Source organism: Lepus europaeus, chromosome 20 (genome assembly GCF_033115175.1).
Source record: "Lepus europaeus isolate LE1 chromosome 20, mLepTim1.pri, whole genome shotgun sequence".
Taxonomy (NCBI): domain Eukaryota; kingdom Metazoa; phylum Chordata; class Mammalia; order Lagomorpha; family Leporidae; genus Lepus; species Lepus europaeus.
In genome coordinates this window covers 67,756,554-67,777,413 of record NC_084846.1, presented here as the reverse complement: position 1 = coordinate 67,777,413, position 20,860 = coordinate 67,756,554, and the positions used below count along the sequence as shown (strand labels likewise).

The 20,860-nt window shown below is 51.6% G+C and overlaps 1 pseudogene; it reads right to left on the bottom strand.

The window, feature by feature from the left end:
* Positions 1-1,130: 1,130 nt before the first annotated feature.
* LOC133749413 (ATPase GET3-like) overlaps positions 1,131-20,860 on the bottom strand; it is a 35,071-nt pseudogene continuing 15,341 nt past the window's right edge.

The following is a 20,860-nucleotide window of genomic DNA, read 5'->3' as shown; positions in this document are numbered from 1 at the left end:
TATTTTGAAAACACAGGCGACTTGATTGGTAGATTTATTCTGAAAGACGCAGAATAGGCCACACAGTGCCAACTCACAACACAATCACAGGATGCAGATGGCCTGATTCCAAGATTTCCTGTCAAGCTGGCACGAGCAAGACTGTGTGGTCCTATGAAGAGAAGACCCCCACAGATCAGGATGACACGGGCACGCCGGGCACCCTCGGTCAGGACGCCCGGCTGAGCCCAGAATCAGCCAGGGTCTACAGAGGAGCCGGCACTTCCCGAGAGCAAGGAGCCTCCCTTGGACAAGTGACGCCGCAGCAGCTGGAGTCCGAGGTGCAGACCCCGCCTGTCGCACACAGGTAGCTCAGAAGGACAGACGGACGGCAGACATGAAAATAAAATGCACAACTGAATTTCCAGAAGAAAACACAAAAGGAAATGTCTGTGACGTTGCATTTGCTAACAAGATGTAGATCCAACACCAGGAGCAGGGTCATGGAAGAAATAACTGGGTTTTATTAGCAATAGAAACGTCTGCTCTGTGAAAAGTGCTCTCAGGGAGCGAAGACTGGGCTACCTGCAGATGAAGAGCAAACGTCCACAAAGCATGCATCTGATAAGCAGCTGTATCTAAACATACACAAAGAAGACCCGAGACGCTAAAATTAAAAACAAACAAAAGCCAACAAATACTTCCAATAAAAGTGGCCACCATATGAAGACTCCACAGGTAAGAACAGGTGTTGAATAAACCCAGGTTCAGCCCTGTTTGGGGGGGAGGGAAAGCAGTGAGCTGCCACTGTGGACGGATCGGAGTGGCCACAGTTCAGTCACTGACGGTGCCAGCGGCTGAAGCCGCCCATCAGTGCCCGTGGGCGGGCAAAGCGGCTCGACCCCTTTGAGTGGGCAGATTTGGTAAAGCTGAACACACCCCTACCATGAGATCCAGTATTTAAGTAGCTGGTAACTTTCATCCTCACACGCACCTTTGCACAGAGGTCTTCTGCAGTGTTATTTGCTTATAATCAGCAAAGTCTGGAACCAAAACGCCCTTCCCCAGGCGAGTGGGTAAGTGACCCGGTGTACACCAGTCAAGGAGGTGCCGTCCAGCTGCTGTGGTCTGAGACTCCCAGACTCCTGTGTTCAGGCGAAGCCTTTTGCCGGTGGCTGCAGGGGTGGGGCACCGTGAGGGTTGATCAGGTCCTGGGGCCGTGCTCAGCAGTGGAGCAGTGGCCTTCTCACGGGGGTGAGTGGGCTGCCAGGGGAGAAGTTTGTTACGAAAGCTCACGTGGGTGCTCTCGCCACCTGATGCCCTCTCCAGCAGGGTGCAGCCTAGGGCTCTGGCCATGCCTGTGAGAAGCACGTTTCCCTGTAAGTGCCCCAGTCTGCCAGGCTGTCCCACAGCAGAAAACAGACCCCACAGACATGAGATACACAGGCAGATCTTCAGTGTCTAGTGCAGTGAAAGGCGGCTCTCTGAGTGCTCAGCCTGTGGTCTCCCTCTGCTTCCAAGACGCGTGGGTGGTTCTCTGGGACAGGCAGGATCAGGGCTTGCAGGGAGCCGCAGGTGGTTTGTAGGGTGGAGGGGCTGTTCCGCTGGACTCTGCCAGTGGATGCCTGCCGTCACAGGGTCCTCGCCACCCTCAGAGCTCGAGGACTTGACAGCAGAGTGGACAGACATGAATTTGCAGAATTTAAGGGAAATATTTAGAAGATTTTCATGGTTGGGATCAAATCAAATGCAGATTGTGCTAAAAGACTGGAGCTGCCTGATACATATATGCCACAGCCTTACTGATTGGAATGGGAAAAAAAAACCCTCTGGTCACAGTTATTTTGGAAATGAGTAGAGCTTGTAAGACTAATGGGAAAAGGAAGTGAGCATAAACTCTTTATCCCGGCAAGTAAAATCGTGTCCCCCGGAGCATGATGAGCAGCTCTGGCTCCAGTACTCTGTGCGTCAAGGAATCAGCAGACGCCTGGCACAGAGCAGGAACTGGGTTCTCAGAGCTGGAGCTGAGGTTTCAGATGGCCAGGTGGAGAGGCAGAAAGTGGTCTGGGGTGTGTTGGAGTCAAGCTACAGACAGGAGTACACACTTAGGCTTAGCTTCCTTTGCAGTCGGGCAGGAACACACAGCGTGGAGAGATGTGCGGACACGTGGGTGAGTGCACACTCCCACACCTCTGTCCTGCCAGCGGATCGTGTCCTGCAGCTCTGAGCCCCAACACGGCCGGCTCTGCACCAGGTGTGCTTTCTCCACGGAAGGAGCCAGAGTGGCTTGGAGAAGTGCCAGGGTGTGGGATACACCGCACGAGCTGGTGAACTTGGCAGTGCCGATGGCAGGAAGTGCTCAGGACACAATGCACTACAATGCTCAATGCAGGTGCAGTTCCAGCCCTGGAATCTGGAAGTTAGAGCAACGGATCAGCAGCGTCATACAGGATCCCCGTGCTAACTCTAACCAGACATCCCTGCATCTGTATGGATATAAACACATGCTTAAACAAAATCAATGAATGGGGAAGGAAGAGAAATTCTGCAGGCAGAATGATCCTAAATACAGCATCCAGCTCCAGCCCTCAAGCAGGTGGGCTAGGCCTCCCCTGCCCTCCACCTGTGCTGGGCACAGCAGCTTGATTCCCAAGGACACAGTGCAAAAGAGAGAAATGTCACCTCATGGTGAAGGGACCAACAGGTGCCAGGTCGGTAAGGAGACCTGGAGCATCAGCAGGGGTGTGCCACGGGGCTGGCGTGCACCTGGATGTGACGACGCTATGAGAACAGAGCCTGCTCCTCCAAACCCATAACCCACTGCCATCAAGAGAAACTCCAGCTGAGAGGGAGTCCACGGGACACCCACGCAGAGCACCTCAGAAACACCAAGGCTGTGCAAAACACGAAGGTCTGCGGGACGGGCCTCACGAGGAGCTTCAAGAGACAGGCACGAAGACACAGTGACATCCTGCGTGGCTTCCGGGGCAGTGCAGGTGTGTGCGTGTGCACGCCAGGACACGCTCTGATGTCCATGTAACTGTGTGTGCACATACCAGGACACGCTATGACGTCCATGCAAGTGTGCACAGTGCACACCCGGACACACTCCCGTGTCCAGGCAAGTGTGTGTGTGCACACTGGGACACACTCCAATGTCCAGGCAAGTGTGTGTGCACACCGGGACACACTCCCATGTCCTTGTAAGTGTGTGCACACCGGGACGCACTATGATATCCAGGCAAGTGTGTGCATATACACAGGAGGACACGTTATGACATCCATACAAGTGCATGCATATAAACACCGGGACACACGCCAGTGTCCTTGTATGTGTGTGTGTGCACACCAGGACACACTCCAGTGTCCAGGCAAGTGTTTGTGTGCACACCGGGACACACGCCAGTGTCCTTGTGTTTGTGTGCACACCGGGACACACTCCAGTGTCCTTGTGTGTGTGTGCACACCGGGACACACTCCAGTGTCCTTGTGTGTGTGTGCACATCCGGACACACTCCAGTGTCCTTGTGTGTGTGTGCACACCGGGACACACTCCAGTGTCCTTGTAAGTGTGTGTGTGCACATCCTGACACACTCCAGTGTCCTTGTAAGTGTGTGTGCGCACACCCGGACACACTCCAGTGTCCTTGTAAGTGTGTGTGTGCACACCGGGACACACTAGACATTCCTGGAAACAGAATTAAAACGTCTCCTATTCTGGTAGAAAACATTTTAAAATCTAGGCATCTGAGGAGTTTTCACCTAGTTCATGGAAAATGCAGATTATGAAAATTTTATGCACAGATTTTGAAGCTTTTTGTACCAAAATAAATGATCCTTTGTCTTCATCTTTTCCACAGACTCTTGAAATATCCCCATATATTTCAGTAATGAATACACAGTTCTATGAAAAAGAATACAAATAAGTATGAGAAAGAAAAATATGAAAGCACCAAATGTAGGTTCAACATTTTCATTATTAGATACAGCAGATATAATTACATTTCAATAAATCAAAACTGTAATAGACAATGCAGTAACATAGAAAAACATTTCTCAACTTATATACTTTTTCATGGCTATTATGCATATAAATGACTAATTTAGAGAATCATTACTTTATTTGCAGTTTTTTGTTCTTCCACAACCAAAATTAAACAAAAACTGATGAAGCGGCTCGTGGTTGCTATGTTAAACACCTGTACACACACCTTGAAGGAACATCCTGTACATCAATATTGAAGCTTTTAATGTGAGGTGTAATCTTGCTCTTGCTAGTGTACTTAATTCCTTTAGGTTGGTTGGTGGCGAGGTTCCTCTTGAGGAGTAATTTAAATGATTCCTGTATTTTCTTGTAATGAAGTCCATAGCAGAGAAACCTGTGTCTCACAGAAGTCTAATGGAATAGAAGAAATTTCAAAGTAATTCTCGCAAACACAGAACCTTATTTATCCATTTGATCACCATTGGGTTAAGTCTGACTTCATCCTCTAGCCAGCTGCAGTCATTCCCTCCGTACAGTTACACTTGTCTTCCTTTATCAAGTCTTTTATTTATGCATATTTCTGTATTTGTCAGGCCTCAAGGGACAGAAAACAGACAGGGACAGATAGGCATCTTCTATCTGCCAGTTCGCTCCCCAAATACCTACAACAAGTGGGTGGCAGGGACCTGACTCCTTGAGTCACTCCTGCTTCCTCCTGGGGTGCGCACTAGCAGGAATCTAGAATTGGAGGTGGAGCTGGGGCTCAAACCCAGGTACTCCCATGTGGGACGCAGATGTCCCTCATGGCTTCTCAACCACTTTGCCAAATGTCCAGCCCTAGCTGGCTTCCAAATATGTTTCAATAAAAAAAATTGATCCAAGTCCACTAATTGTCTACTCAAGGATCTTCTTTGATTAGAAAAATTGTAAAGTGTAAAACATCCAATTTTTATTATATCACCTATGATAGCTTTTATTTAGTAGCAAGCCATCAAGAGCAACATCCAAGTGTTGGTGAAGTGTGGGATGCGTTACCACAACCTGTAGAGATGCATCTCTTCCATCCCTCTGTCTTTCACTAATAATACATTTTCTCCACGGTCACACATTTGTTGCCCACAGTCTATCTCGAAACGTCACACACATTGACAAGGTCCTGAACTGCACGGGCTTCTGCGTAGCCTTCACTGCACACGGCCGACCACGCGCACTGGACTCAGCTCTGCCTCGTGTCCACGTAGCCTGCCCCTGGCTGTGGGCCACATCAAGGTGCTCTGGAAATTTCTCAATGGCTCATTCCCGCTTCTTCCTGTCTCTCATCACGGAGCACTGGCATCTGATAGGCACTGCTGAAGTCACTGAGTCCTGCTGGCCAGGGGACACGGCCCCCTCCTGCTCTGCTGGACATGGGACACGGCCCTCTCCTGCTCTGTCGGCCACGGGACACGGCCCCCTCCTGCTCTGTTGGCCACGGGACACGGCCCCCTCCTGCCCTGTTGGCCACGGGACACGGCCCCCTCCTGCTCTGTCGGCCACGGGACACGGCCCCCTCCTGCTCTGCTGGCCACGGGACACGGCCCCCTCCTGCTCTGCTGGCCACGGGACACGGCCCCCTCCTGCTCTGCTGGCCACGGGACACGGCCCCCTCCTGCTCTGCTGGCCACGGGACACGGCCCCCTCCTGCTCTGCTGGCCACGGGACACGGCCCCCTCCTGCTCTGTCGGCCACAGGACACGGCCCCCTCCTGCTCTGCTGGCCACGGGACACGGCCCCCTCCTGCTCTGCTGGCCACGGGACACGGCCCCCTCCTGCTCTGTCGGCCACGGGACACGGCCCCCTCCTGCTCTGCTGGCCACGGGACACGGCCCCCTCCTGCTCTGTCGGCCACAGGACACGGCCCCCTCCTGCTCTGCTGGCCACGGGACGTGGCTCACCCCAGCCATGCTGGGGTCCTCATTTTCTACCAGAAACTGTCCATGGATGCCCCTGCAGAGAATCCCTCTGTCTCCTGGGATAAACGGGTCCCTCGATCCGCCTTCTGCGTGCCCTTCCCTTCTGATGGGAAGTCTCATGCTGCACAGCCCACTCATAGCTGCACACCCTGGGCTCACACTGGAGGAGAGGCGACAACCGCGGAGTCCAAACGCAGGACAAGAGGTCATTGCAGAGCTGGTGAAAGGGAGCTGGTTGCGCTATCATCTTGACCAGACACTTAACTGGTTTTCCTTAGGCGGCCCAAATACCCGTGTCCACCATTAATCAGACGTGGCGGCTGCCTAATTGTTTCAATTCCAGGTCTGCCAGAAAACATCTCCGCCCATCTTTGCTCTGATCTGTTAAACAGACTCTGGAAAGATCTCCCTTTACTGTGAGCACTGCTCGGATCTGCAGAAAGATTTGAACTCAAAGGAGAAGGGGCAGGGGCCTCAGGGAGAGGCAGCTGTCTGCAGGGGCAGCAGGGCTCGGCCCCTCTGTGGCTGGGGCAGCTCATCCTCTCATTGTTCAGTCCACGAGCGCTCCAGGGCTTTCTGAGGGCAAAGGTGGACACTGCCAGGTGTACCCCCCCCCAGCCGCAGCAAAGCCCGATGCAGTATTCTAGGATTCCTCGTCTGTCTGCCCTTCTCTTAAAGGTGCAAACTTGGATTTGTTGTGTTTTCCAGGGTGGGGAGCGGAAAGGATCTGCTTCTTCCCTTCTGATGTTCAAAACAAACTCCCAAAATAGCCCTGCCTTAATTAAATTGCAAATGTAATCACCAAGGTTTGATCTGATAAAAGCGACAAGTGCTGGGGTTCTGTCAAATCTCTAAACCTGGTGCCCAGGGCTGGAAGCCCCTGGCTCCCCAGCCGCAGTCGGGTCCAGGAGTCAAGGTGCTGGGAGGGGGCCATGTGCACGTGCGGCTGCAGGCACTGTCCTGAATCTTCAGCTCATTTGTTTCTAGAAGTGAGGGGAAGTGAGTTCAGCCCAGCTCGGCAGCTCAGGGTCCCCAGGGCTTCCCAAAACCTGTGCCCGCTGCTGTCAGCTGTGAAACTTCTCAAGAAAAATCGGAGATCACACGTGGCTCAGAGACTCCGGGGCGTGCGGGGCGTGCACACCGCCTCCAGTGCCTGGGGCCATCAGAGCAGCAACCGGCCTGCCCACCTGGTGCTGGGATGCAGGGTCTCCAGGGTTTCCTCTAACAGTTTCTCAGTTTCAGGTCTCAGGCTTAAATCTCTGACCCTCTGGGCTGATTCCTGGACAGGGTGAAAGGTGGCCGTCTTGTTTTAAACCAGCACACGTGGAAATGCAAGCTGTTTCTTGGTGATGTTTCTCCTGATCTTGGGCAACTTCTGTGGCATTGCGCTCTCTCGCTCTCGCTCTCTCTCTCTTCTTCCTCTCCCTTCTCCCTCCCTCTTCTCTTTCTCCCCCCTCCCCTTCTCCCCCTCCTCTCCCTCTCCCTCTCTCTCTCTCCTTCTCCTGCCTTCCTGCCCCACAGGGTCGCTCATCCTGGTCCAGCGTGGCTGAGGCATGCGATGCCCATGAATCTTGGGCTCTGGAACCTGCAACTTTTATGTGTGATTACAAATGCACCCTGTCACAGCGGGTATAGTTTTGACAAGGCATAAAAGTAATCTATGCCTCAGTCTCCACTCCTGTGTATGGAGAATAATAACACTTGATTTGTAGAGCTGTTATCTGCTTCAAAGAAGTAATCAGTATAAAGTTCTCAGAACAATCTCTGCATATTATAAATGTACTCATAATACGAGACGTTATGAAGAATTTTGTTGTCTCCACTTTTATAACATATTCACAGTGGAGGTGCTCCATCTCCCATCTTGCTTCATTTTTTAGAATCAATTCCCAAGTTTACCTCATTTACGAGCAAGAAGGCTTGCATCAAAGGCTCACAGATCCAGGAGCTCCAGCTGTACGCACGCCCGTGTCAGAGCGAGGCAGGCAGTGACAGGCAAGAGGACAAGGCAGCCACCTCACTCAGGATCTGGGGGTCTCAGGGGCCCTGCTGTGAGGGCTGGCTCTGCTCCCCGCCCCCAGCCACACAGCCTCCCTGGGCTGGGGTTAAACAGGTGCACAGGGTGGCCTCTGCTCCATGGTAACCACGCAGGGAGACAAAGGAGCCCTGGTGACTGGAATGTCTTCCTTCAGTCTGAGGTGTGCAGCTCACCTTAGAGGCACAGGGCCGCTGGTGCAGAATGACGCAGCTTCAGCTGAGCGGATCGGCTGCATGCACCCTCGCTCTCCCATGGAGACTGAGTTGAGGACGGCCTGGGACTGACCGGTCCTGGGGGACCCTGAGGTCGGGGTGCTGGGCTGGGGTCTGTTACCCTCAGGCTGAGCTCACAGTTTATGTGGCGCCCGCCACCTGCTGCACAGGACGACACCTGCAGTGCTGGTGAGCTTGGAGTCGGCCACTGTGTCCCTTCCTGGAAGCGTGGAGCCAGGGCAAGCATCCTCCCAGGGACCGACTCTTGGCCCAGTCCACGCATGTCCTTATGTCTTCTGCTGACAGAGCATCACGTCTCCGCGTCTGTTTGCTGTTTGTTCCCTGTACTGCTGCAGAAAACTTGAAATCCATGTGCAGCTTCTCATTATAGATGTTTTCCTTGAACCCCCCAAAGACCCCTCGTATATGTGGATTTCAAGTTTCTTTTCTTTTTTTGCACTAAAATAAATTTCTCTTCATTCCCACTTACCACAGACTTTTTAAGGCACTCTCGGGCACCTGCATGGAATGAGTTTGATTTGACACACAAGCTGCCAAAGACTTCATGGATTAGGAAAAAGGGTTAAAGACATTTAGCTGTTTAAGAATTCTCATTGGTTGTCAGATGCCCAAAGTTAAGAGAGGGAGAGGGAGGGGCTGACTTTGGTTGTTGGCTTTGCTGCAGAGAGAAGCAGCTGCGACTCCTGGGCAGTGTGGGGAGGGCTGGGGACCTTGAGCCCCCAGGGCTGCGGGTTTGCTCCCGAATCCTCGTGAAAGAACTGATCTCAGAAGCTCTGGAAGCCCTTCTTACACCCCCTTTCCCAATAAACCTCGAACACGCCTTTCATTTTGATCACAGAAATGCCAATTTCCTGACAGGCAGACTAGAGCCCGCCTAAGCCCAAATCAAGTGCCGGGCGTTTGCTCGTTTGAAGGAACCACAGGGCAGCCAGAGCTCCAGCTCCTTGTGCTCTGCCCTGTCATCTGGCACTGGCTCCGTGCAGTCTCCCGAAACTGCCGAGCCACTTAGCAAGAAAAGTGATGCGCACACTGCAGGCGATTTAGCGCACCTGCCTCTCCCTCATGAAGAAGCTGATTTCCCCGCAAGGTGACTGCAAACTAAGAAGGGGCATGTGTTTGTGTTTTTCTCCGGCTACATCTCATAAACACCCAGAAACGCAGGCACATGGCCCCATGGCCTTGGCCTGCAGGGCAGTGGTTGCTAGGCATCCTCTTGTCTGCAGAGAAAAGAATTTCTGTATGTAGACTTCCCAGGCAAGGCTTCTCCATCTCTGGTTCCCTCTGTATCCACCAGAAGGGGCGGGGCTGGCTCGCAGCAGTGAGGCACCGGTGGGCATCAGTGAGACACATGGATGCTGACGGCACAAGTTGGCTGGATGATGTTCAGGAAGCTTGAGACCTGCATCACAAACCTGAGTCTTATCAAAGCAAGACATACAGCAAAGCCTAAAACGTTACGTAGCAGCCTAAAAGTGACCAAGTGACCCTCGGCTGCACCCTTGCCCCCCAAGTTGTCCTCCGCAAAAGCCAGCCCTCTCTTCCCCTTAGTTGCTTAGTCTGAGTTACTCTGAATTGGACGGAGACATGGCGTCACTGGATTCGTCGGTTTTGCGTCTGTTGGTGGCTCACTACAGTGCGTGAGGATTTGCATTTCTTTCACTGTCAAACTGTTTCTTTTGGGTCCCTAATTTTGAAGCAATAATTCCGTTAAAATTGGGAGTTAGAGCGTCATCCTGGGTTGGTGCTGATAATTACCACAGTATCATAACAATATCACATTTACTTTTTTCCAATTTCTCATGAATTTAGGATTTCACATTTTTTTTGTTTTAAACAACAAAAAAATTAGGCTGGCACTATGGTGTAGCAGGTAAAGCTGCCACCTGCAGTGGCGGCATCCCATATGGGCACCGGTTTGAGTCTTGTCTACTCCATTTCCCATCCAGCTGTCTACTATGTCCTGGGAAAGCAGTGGAAGATGGACCAAGTCCTTGGGCCCCTGCACCTACATGGGGGACCCGGAGGAGTCTCCTGACTTTGGGATCGGCACAGCTCCAGCTGTTGCAACCACTGGGGAGTGAATCAGTGGATGGAAGACCTCTCTCTCTCTCTCTCTCTCTCTCTCTCTCTCTCTGCTTCTCTGTAACTCCACCTTTCAAGTGAAAATAAAGTTTAAAAACAAATAAAATAAAAACAACTATTTGAGAAGCGGAGAGAGAGAGACTTTCCACCCACTGGTTCATACCACATATGCCCTCGACTGGCAGTGCTGGGCCAGGCTCAACCAGGAGCTGGGAACCTCAACCAGGTCTCCCACATGGGTGGCAGGAATGCAAATGCTTGGGCCATCACCTGCTGCTTCCCCAGTGTGCAGTAGCAGGAAGCTGGTGTCAGGAGGCAGAGCCAGGCACTGTGTGTGGGACATGGACACTTAGCTTCTGAACGCCAGCCCCTGTGTAAGTGTCTGTGCACGTGCCCCCCGCCACAACTGTCTGTTCTCTAGTGCACTCTCAGCACCACGTTCCAGAAAGAAGTAAAGCCCAGTCCACGGGGAGTTACGAGTGCTCGGTGCCGCCTTGCCACCAGGGTGCTGTGCTCTCCCGCGGTGGGCGGGTCCGCTCCAGGCCCCGAGCCAGCATCATCCTGGGTGAGGCCTGGCTTCCTCTTAAGCACGTCCTCACCATTCTTGGCTACCTCGTGCTCTGGGGGAGCAGATCCTGCTCTGTTGTGAGTACAGAGCTGTGGAGGCCGCGGCTCCGGGCGGTCTCTGGGACAGCCCCCGTGCAGGTGCACAGTCACCTTCGGGGTCCCCCTGTCGTGTCCCTGTGGGCGTCCCCTCTTCCCCGCTGTGTCCCGTTTGCTGCTCAGCACATCTCGTTTCAGTGTAGGAGGGGGAAAGCTCACCCTGTCCTTCCAGGATTCATGAACGGATTCCGTGGAACAATCCGACAACAGGCAGGTCAACAGGAAGAATGCGTGTACAAGAACACCCAGGAAAGCAAAGTGAGTGCCCAACACCCCGGCGAGTTCCAGAAGGTTCTGCACCCTCTTCTGAGGGGGGGCGGGATCCACACACTTAGGGGCATGTATGGCATTCCTGGCAAAGACGGACTGGTTCTCGGGAGCTCAGACAACAGCCTGGGACCAAGGCTGCCTGGGTGTGGTGTCCGCCTCCACCTCCGGTCCAGGGACTGAGTTCCACCTCATTGGTTGATAAGGTTGCCAGGGATGGGATTGGCCGTTGAGTTCCTCAGGGAGGGTCTGTCTCTGTCTCAGTGGAGAGAAGGGAGCGCAGAGACCCCCACCCACCAGCGTGTGCTTTTCCCAGGAGCTGGCCTTTGAAGCCATCAACAGCGCTGTGGTTTGGGTGCCTCTCCTCATTGTGGTCACCAGTCCATGCGCTCCCCGTGGAGGAAGGCCCCACACTGTCTGCGAAGGGGCAGGAGAAGGGAGGCTCTCGCACTTGTCCACGTCTGCAGACACCTTGCCACACTCACAGGCGGCGAGGCCCCAGGGTGGCAGAGGAGACTGCCTGCTGCCTCACTGGAAGGCAGGCTCCGTTCACCTCTCAAGGCCGCTGTCCAGAAGTCAGAGCGCGCTCTCGCTCGCTCTCGCTCGCTCTCTCTGTTAGCCTCTTCACCCCCATGTTCTGCAGTGTTGTGAAGCCGTATCCAGTGCCATTACTTTCTGGAGTTGGGCCTTGTGAATCTCAGGACTGGCGCTGTGGCAGGTCAGAGGGGGGGTGCACATGCTGCTCCAGATACACGTGAGAAGAAGCAGGATGAGAATCAGGTCCCTGGGAGAAATGGGAGGCAGACCAGCAGTCCCGAGCGCCCCAGTGCCCTGTGTGGGTTCCATGCCCCCTCATTTTCTAGGCTCCTAGGATGACAAATGGGATTGTTGCACCATCCCAGGAGTTCTTCATTTTCACACGTGAAGCTATGATTCAAGGCTGCCTTGATCTAAAATGTTTTACAAATTTATTTTATACTTGCAAAGCAGAGTATGAGAAAGAGAAATAGAGAACCATACACACACAGAGAGAGAGAGAGCGAGAGAGAGAGAGCGAGAGAGAGAGAGAGATCCTCCAAGAGATAAAAAGGAAGATATCTCCTATCTGCTGGCTTACACACTGAAATCCAAAAAATGTTAAATTGTCATAGCCGGGGACAGGACAGACTGATGCAGGGAGCCAGGTAGCCAACCCACCAGGTTGCAAGAGTGGCAGGGTCACCTGAACCAGTGTGCAGGGGTGGCAGGGTCCCCCTGAACCAGCATGCGTGGGTCACAGGGTCCCCCTGAACCTGCGTGCGTGGGTCATAGGGTCCCCCTGAACCTGCGTGCGTGGGTCACAGGGTCCCCCTGGACCTGCGTGCGTGGGTCCCAGGGTCCCCCGGACCTGTGTGCAGGGGTGGCAGGGCCACCTGAACCAGTGTGCAGGGGTGGCAGGGTCCCCCGAACCAGCATGCGTGGGTCACAGGGTCCCCCTGAACCTGCGTGCGTGGGTCACAGGGTCCCCCTGGACCTGTGTGCAGGGGTGGCAGGGCCACCTGAACCAGTGTGCAGGGGTGGCAGGTTCCCCCTGAACCTGTGTGCGTGGGTCACAGGGTCCCCCTGAACCTGCGTGCGTGGGTCACAGGGTCCCCCTGGACCTGTGTGCAGGGGTGGCAGGGTTCCCCTGGACCTGTGTGCAGGGGTGGCAGGGCCACCTGAACCAGTGTGCAGGGGTGGCAGGGTCCCCCGAACCAGCATGCGTGGGTCATAGGGTCCCCCAGAACCTGCGTGCGTGGGTCCCAGGGTCCCCCGGACCTGTGTGCAGGGGTGGCAGGGCCACCTGAACCAGCACTGCTGCCTCCAAGGATGTGTCTAGCAAGCAGCTGGAGTTGGGAGGGGGACTGGGAATTGAACCCAGGCCCTGTGACACGGGGTACGGGCATCCTGACTGCCATCATAACCCCTAGGCCAAATGCCTCCCCGCCACATCTCTCCCCCCATATCTTTCACCTTAGCAAGAATTATAATTTATCCTTAGCTAAGCGCCCACTCTAACCCAGGCTCTGTAGGTCAGTCTGTTGTAACGTCGGGGCACAGCGGTCATCACCATGTCTCAGTTGTGAGCCTGAATGCATGGCCCTACACCAGGTGCCACCTGGCCTGACCTCAGCTCCTGCTGTGTTCTTACCCTCGATCTCAGATCAGACAACAGCCTGGGACCACGGCTGCCTGGGTGTGGTGTCCGCCTCCACGTCCGGTCCAGGGACTGAGTTCCACCTCATTGGTTGATAAGGTTGCCAGGGATGGGATTGGCCGTTGAGTTCCTCAGGGAGGGTCCGTCTCTGTCTCAGTGGAGAGAAGGGAGCACAGAGACCCCCACCCACCAGCGTGTGCTTTTTCCCAGGAGCTGGCCTTTGAAGCCATCAACAGTCAATGCTGTGGTTTTCGGTGCCATTTCTCTCCTTGTCATCTAACACTCCACAGGACAGTGTTAGGATTGGACAAAGAACAAAGACGTGAATTTATTTTTTTTTTATTTTTTAAGATTTATATGTTTATTTGAAAGTCAGAGTTACAGAGAGAGGAGAGGCAGAGAGAGAGGTCTTCCGTCCAATAGTTCACTCCCCGGATGGCCGCAACGGCCGGAGCTGCACTGATCCATAGCCAGGAGCCAGGAGCCAGGAGCCAGGAGCATCTTCCGGGTCTCCCATACAGGTGCAGGGGCCCAAGGACTTGGGCCATCTTCTACTGCTTCCCCAGGCCACAGCAGAGAGCTGAGCTGGATTGGAAGAGGAGCAGCTGGGACTAGAACCGGCACCCATATGTGATGCTGGCGCTTCAGGCCAGGGCATTAACCCACTGTGCCACAGCGCTGGTCCCTGAAGATGTGAGTTTTAAAAATCAAATTTATGAACAGTTTACATTTTTAAGGGTTGGCTTACAAATCCAGTGATACAGCTTCAGCATTAGCTTTGTTACAAGGGTTTCCCAGATTCGAGGACTAGGTTTAAGTAGACACTGTGTCATCTTCAGTTTGCCCAAACTTAGTCTCATAGAAACTTCATGGATTGCTTTCTTTTCTAAATGTTCATGGCAAAATATCATGGAAGCAGTAGCTAAAAGCAATAAGATTTGCTGTCTCTCTTAACTCTTGACCTAGTGTCCCCAGGGCCCCTACAGTCACCTTGTTAGAACCAGGAAAAACTGAACTGTGCTGTGTGTTAGTGACCAGGACCCTCACGTGGGAGAGTGGGGGAGGTGCTGGGGCTCTGGGCACTCCATCTTCTTATTTTTTAAAGATGTATTTATTTATTTGAAAGTCAGAGTTACAGAGAAAGAGATGGAGAAAGAGAGAGATCTTCTATCTGTTGGTTCACTTCCCAAATGGCTGCAACAGCCGGAGCAGGGCCAGGCCAAAACCAGGAGCCTAGAATTTCTTCTGTGTCTCCCATGTGGGTGGCAGGGGCCCAGGGATTGGGCCTCACCTGCTGCTCTCCCAGGCGCATTAGCAGGGAGCTGGCTACAGAGTGGAGCAGCCAGGACTCCAACCATGTGGCAGGTGGCAACCTTACCTGCTACATCTAGAGCACTCCTTCTAAACACGGTTATCAGGAGTCCTCCACCGCTCCTGGAGTGAAATCAAGGCCAATGGAGACATCCATGGAGACAGAGAAGCTGAACTGTGCATCCAGGGAGGCCATAGCATAAAGGTGGGGTTGGAGTCCAATTTCAGGCAACCTACAAATCTACGAAGGGATTCTTCCTTGTCAGGCCCTAGGTGTTGGCACTGAAGCAAATGAGCATCTTGCTCATTTGCCGCAGGGCCGTGTTCTGCCCCTAAGACGTCGGTAAAATGCCAAAGCTCTGTTTTAAGCAGAATCTTAGGAACAGGAGAGAGTCTGCGAGGCTTCCTTCTGACACACTGGTAGGATCTCAAAACTACAAAATACTTCTGCGGCAGGCGCTTCGACCCAGTGACCCACGGCTCTTCCTGGGGCACACATGCAGCAGGCTTTGCCCGAGTGGTACCTGGGGAGCTTCTGCCACTGTGCCGCTGTCAGAGACTCATTGTAAACCCGTCTTTCCGCTTCAACCAACCAGAGTTTGCCTGGGGCCAGGCTGGCCTGTGCCTGGTTCTGGTTCTGAGGAACACAGCAGGAAATACTTAGAAAGGTTGCAAATTCTACACATTCTTTCCCTCTCAAAACAGAATTTCAATCCCAGCTGCACACTCACTCACCTGAAAAGCCTAAGTTTACTGGAAAACCACCAGTCCATCCCACTCCGCCCTCCCTCTGCGCTTCGTGTGGGCGTTGGGTAGACTCAGCACACGCGGCGCCTCGAGTCTCTGGCTCCGTGGTGTGCAGATGCAAGGAGAACAAGCGCTCCATGGGGGTGACCACTACGCAGCAAGTGCACAGCGCCTTGGCCCGGCCCTCTGATGAGTAAGGGCCTGGACGCTCTATCTAGTCCTTTAGGGACGAAAATAAAGCAAGGAAACGGGGGGCAGAGGGGGCAGAAGCTGCCATATATAATTCATGCACTTTCATGGCATCAAATCTTGACATTTTGTCAGAAACATCTAGTGAACTAGAAATACAGTTTAGATAGTGAGAAATCTTTACACAAATTATGCAATATTTATAATATAATAGGGGCCAGCGTCATGGCTCACTTGGTTACTCCTCCGCCCGTGGCACCAGCATCCCATATGGGTGCCCGCATTCTAGTCCCTGTTGCCCCTCTTCCAGGCCAGCTCTCTGCTGTGGCCGGGGAGTACAGTGGAGGATGGCCCAAGTGCTTGGGCCCTGCACCCCATGGGAGACCAGGAGAAGCACCTGGCTCCTGGCTTCGGATCAGTGTAGTTCCAGCCGTAGCGACCATTTGGGGGTGAACCAATGGAAGGAAGACCTTTTTCTCTGTCTCTCTTTCTCACAGTTTAACTCTATCTGTCCTATAAAAAATATAACAGGAGTCCATTAGAAGGAAGTTTTCAGGTTTTGCAAGTTTGAGATGGACTGATAGAGCATATGGCGCACACATGTACTTGAGTGAGTCATACACAGTGCACACGGGTGTGTCCCGTACACAATGCACACGTGTGTCACACACACAGGTATGTCACATACACAATACACACATGTGTCACACACAGGTATGTCCCATACACAATGCACAAGAGTGTCATATACACAATGCACACGAGTGTGTCCCATACAGAATGCACACATGTGTCACACACACAGGTATGTCACATACACAACGCACATGAGTGTCATATACACAATGCACACGAGTGTGTCCCATACAGAATGCACACATGTATCACACACACAGGTATGTCCCATACACAGTACACATGAGTGTCATATACACAATGCACACGAGTGTGTCACATACACAATGCACACGTGTGTCACACACACAGGTATGTCCCATACACAATGCACACATGTGTGTCACACACAGGTATGTCCCATACACAATGCACACATGTGTCACACACATAGGTATGTCACATACACAATACACACGTGTGTCACACGCACAAATGAGTGTGTCCCATGCACACATGCACACACAGCATAGCTCTTCCATGTGCACGGGGTGCACCAGGCCCTCTTCTCAGCCTCTTGCCCAGCCCCAGGGCGTCTCCAGCAGAGCAGGTGCGGGAAGTTGCTCCCCTGCACCATCAGGCAGTCACTGGCCTTTCTGATTGCTAGGACTCAACCACACTGCCCGGTTCTTGTCATTCACTTTCAAAATCCCAGAGTGAAGTGTCCAGGCCATGGGGGTTCTTTCGGCTGGATTTGGAGCACAGCTCTGGGGCTCAGCATGGCCCAGGTCTCCTACCCGTATGTGAGTGCAGTGGGATATTTGTCCCCGGGGCTCTGCTTCCTGTACCCTCCACTGGTGTCTCCCCTGGGGAATCCTGGAAGCCTCCTCACCCCACTTCCTCAAAGCTTTCTCACGGCAGCCCCCCTACATCTGAACCGAAGCCCGTGTTGTGCCCTCTGAACTTTGAAATGTTGATCGACACTTCCTTGTAATCTACGTCTTAACTCTGTGTGCTTCACTGGACTTCAAGAACCTCCACTGCCAATAGTGGCTGACATTTAGTTGGTAGTAAAAAATGTGCTTTTTAAAAGTTAACTTAAGAACAGAATTTTATGATTTCCTCTAATTATGTCATGAAAATACCCAGTGCAATCAAATATTTATTTTTCTCGAGCATTTAGCATGTTGGGTGTAGATGAGATGGAGAAAACCACTTGGTTTTGAATTCTGAGGGAGAAAGAAGAACGTACCCAGGTGGCACGTTTTCGGGTCTGACGCACTTCCAGGGCAAGCTCTCATTCCCGCTCGACGGGACGTACTGTATTCAAGGAAAATGGTTGGATCCTGTTAATTACTTTTCCCGTCAAGGAGGTATAGGACACTGTGGTTTTATTTAGCACAGTGGGTGGGAGAGCTGAAGTTTGGGCAGGGGACCATGGCCAAGAGCATGGCTGAGCCTGTCCGTCTGGAGAGGGACACGGGTTCTACAGGCTCCTTTCAGTGTGCAGAGCTGTCGACAAGACTTGTTACTCTCCCAGCTGCATAAGGGGTGAGATGTGCCTGCTGGATCCTGACATCAAGGAGTTGTCTGGGCCTGATGGCCACAGAACAGGTAGGAATCAACAGTAACCCCACCGTGAAGCAAAGTGAATTCCTACGAGAGCCTAGCCAGAGCCTGTTTCTGTCTCTTGTCCTGACAATCACATCCATCACAATGAATGGCATGTATATGTCTTGACTTTGGCTCCAGGAGGTACCATACGGCTTGAAAGCAGAACAGAGTGCATTCCCTTTAAAATGGGTAGAATAAGGCTTTTCATAATTGAGGCTGACTGCCTCTCATCACTGCTGGATAAGATCATGGAATTTGAGTGTGCTAAATCTGAGACATTCACCCCAAAACATTAAGGATTGGATGAAGCCTCAGCAATTCCATTTTGGAGAATGAGATGACACGCTCAGCCCTTTAACGCACTTCCCTTCTGCTTCCAGGCAATCAGCTTGGAGTTGCCTGACAGCATACATAATTCACAGTGTTAATAAGAGCTGAAGCGTGTACTTCTACCCCTTTAATATGAAATCAATACAAATCCACCTTTAAATGACAACCATCCGAATGGTTATAATGGCAACTGCTATTATACATCTTCCTTTGCCCTCTCAAAAACCAGGGTGACATTTCAATTCCTGTTGCATTATAGAACTAAGGAAAATCTCGAACAATAAATTGATGATCTGACAGGTACACCACAGAGTCTGAAGAGTTCTGCTCGTAGGGCGTGTTTTACAACGCACGTCGCAGGCACACGTTTTCTCCTGGGAGTTGCACACTCGACAACACAAACACGCAACTCTGACTGTGGGACGTCCAGGGCACTGGTTCTCTCGCGTAGCCTGGCATTGTGCTTTCAGGATCACGCTGCTGTTGCATTAGTCTCAATTCGGATCTTACGTGACAGACAGGAGCACTTCTGATGAATCTGCGTTGAGGTTGCTCCTCATGGCTTCATTGCTTAAGCCATGGCGTCTGCGTTTTCACTTGAGAGTTCGTTTTCTGGACGCAGGCTTTGCTCCTGTTGCGTCCTACACACTTTGGTGCATTTCTGCTTGTGGTTTCTGATTCCTGCTTTCAGCCATGCTTGTCGGGGAAGGTGCTGCTAACACCCACGCATTTCAGAGTTTGCCTAAATTCTTCCTCCTGCTTTACTTCCACTTCCGTATTACTATAGTCAGGAAAGATACTTCAGTCATTTCAGTATTCTCAGGTTAAGATTGACCGTGCGACCACCCTATGATCCACCCTGCAGATCACCCGTGTCCTGCTCGAGGGAAGAGCTGTCTGCTGAGCGTGTGCCTTGGTGGGATGTTCTGCAGGTGTCTTCTTGTTCCATGTGGTCTGCAGTGCTAGCCAGACTGCTCTTTCTCACTGGTCCCCTCTGGATGGTGCATTTATCATTGAGAGTGACGTGGTAAAGTCCTTATTATTGTTCTGTTGCTGTCTGATTCTCCTCTTAGTGCTGATAACATTTGTTCTATGTAGCTAGCTGTTCCGAAGGTGGAACTATATATACTTACAGTCATTATATCCTCTTGATGTGTGGGTGCCCCATCTTACTGTGATCTCTGTTCTTTGTCACAGGATTGACCAGGAATCTATTCTGCCTGAGGGAAGCACAGCCACACTCCTCTGCTTATCAAACGTCAGAACACGCTTCCGCGTCCCTCAGGTTCACTGTGCATGTCATGAAGACTGGAACATGCTTCTGCGTCCCTCAGGTTCACTGCGTGTGTCATGGAGACTGGAACACACTTCTGTGTCCCTCGCATTCGCTGCATGTGTCATGGAGACTGGAACACGCTGCTGTATCCCTCACGTTCACTGCATGTGTCATGAAGACTGGAACACGCTGCTGTATCCCTCACGTTCATTGTGTGTGTCATGAAGACTGGAACACGCTCTGCATCCTTCATGCTCACTGCGTCTGTGTCATGAAGACAGAACTGAGTCCTTAGCAGGCAGTGAGTGTCGCACCTTGAGGTTTTACTCATTAGATTGGAGAATCTAATCCATTTCCATTTAAAGCAATTATTGATTTAAGGACATACTTATTGATGTTTTGTTAATTGTTTATTGAATACTACGTAGTTCCTTTGTTCCTTTCTTCCTGTCTTGCTTTTACCCTTTGTGATTTGTGGGATTTTTGCAGAAAATGCTTTGCTCTCTTTCTCCTGCGTAATTTCTTTGTATCTACTAGTTGTTTTATGTCTTTCTAGTGGCTTGAAGACTATACAACATATCTTATAGCTATAAATTTTTACCTTAAGCTAATGACATCTTAAGTTCACATATAGAAACTGTACACTTTTACTCCATCCTTTGTTTTTTATCTTATTTATGTCACACTTTACATATTTTTATTTTCTGTATTCTTTCACAAGTATTGCAGCTATAGATATTTTTATATTCATGCTTTAACCTTTTAAACTAGATTAAAAGTGACTTGTAGCAGCATTATCACATTAGTAAATTCTGAGTTTAAAAACAGGAATATTCGCCTTTGCCAGTGAGTTTTGCATTTTCACACGTTGTCCTGTTGTTAGTTAACATCTTTTCATTCTGCCTTGAGGAAGTCTCCAGCGTTCCTTGTGAGGCAGGTGCACAGGGCGAAGGGTTTCCTTCTGGACTCTGAGTTTCCAGTGCTTCATTCAGAAAGATGCCCGCCTCTTTCCCTTGGTTTCCTTCTTGAGAGCCCATATGCAAATATTTGTGCAGCTGATTCTGTCCCCTAAATCTCTTAAGCTTTCCTGACTCTACCTCATTCCTCGTACTCCTCTGATTGGCTCATTTCAAATGAGCTTTCAGTTCACTGATTGGCTTGGGAATCTTCTGGTGAAGGCTTCACTGAATTTTCCGAATCTGTCGTTTTCTCCTACAGCTCCAGGATTTGCGTTTAGTTGGACTGTTTATCACCTGAGAGGCAGAGACACAGAGTTTTCAAAATGAAATTTCTCCTTTTGCTCATGTAGCGTTTTCTCGTGTTTGTTTGAGATCAGTTGTTGGGAGCTGGCCCTCGTCTGGAGAGCTCCATGTTTGCCACTGGGTTTGTGAGTTTCGTGTTCT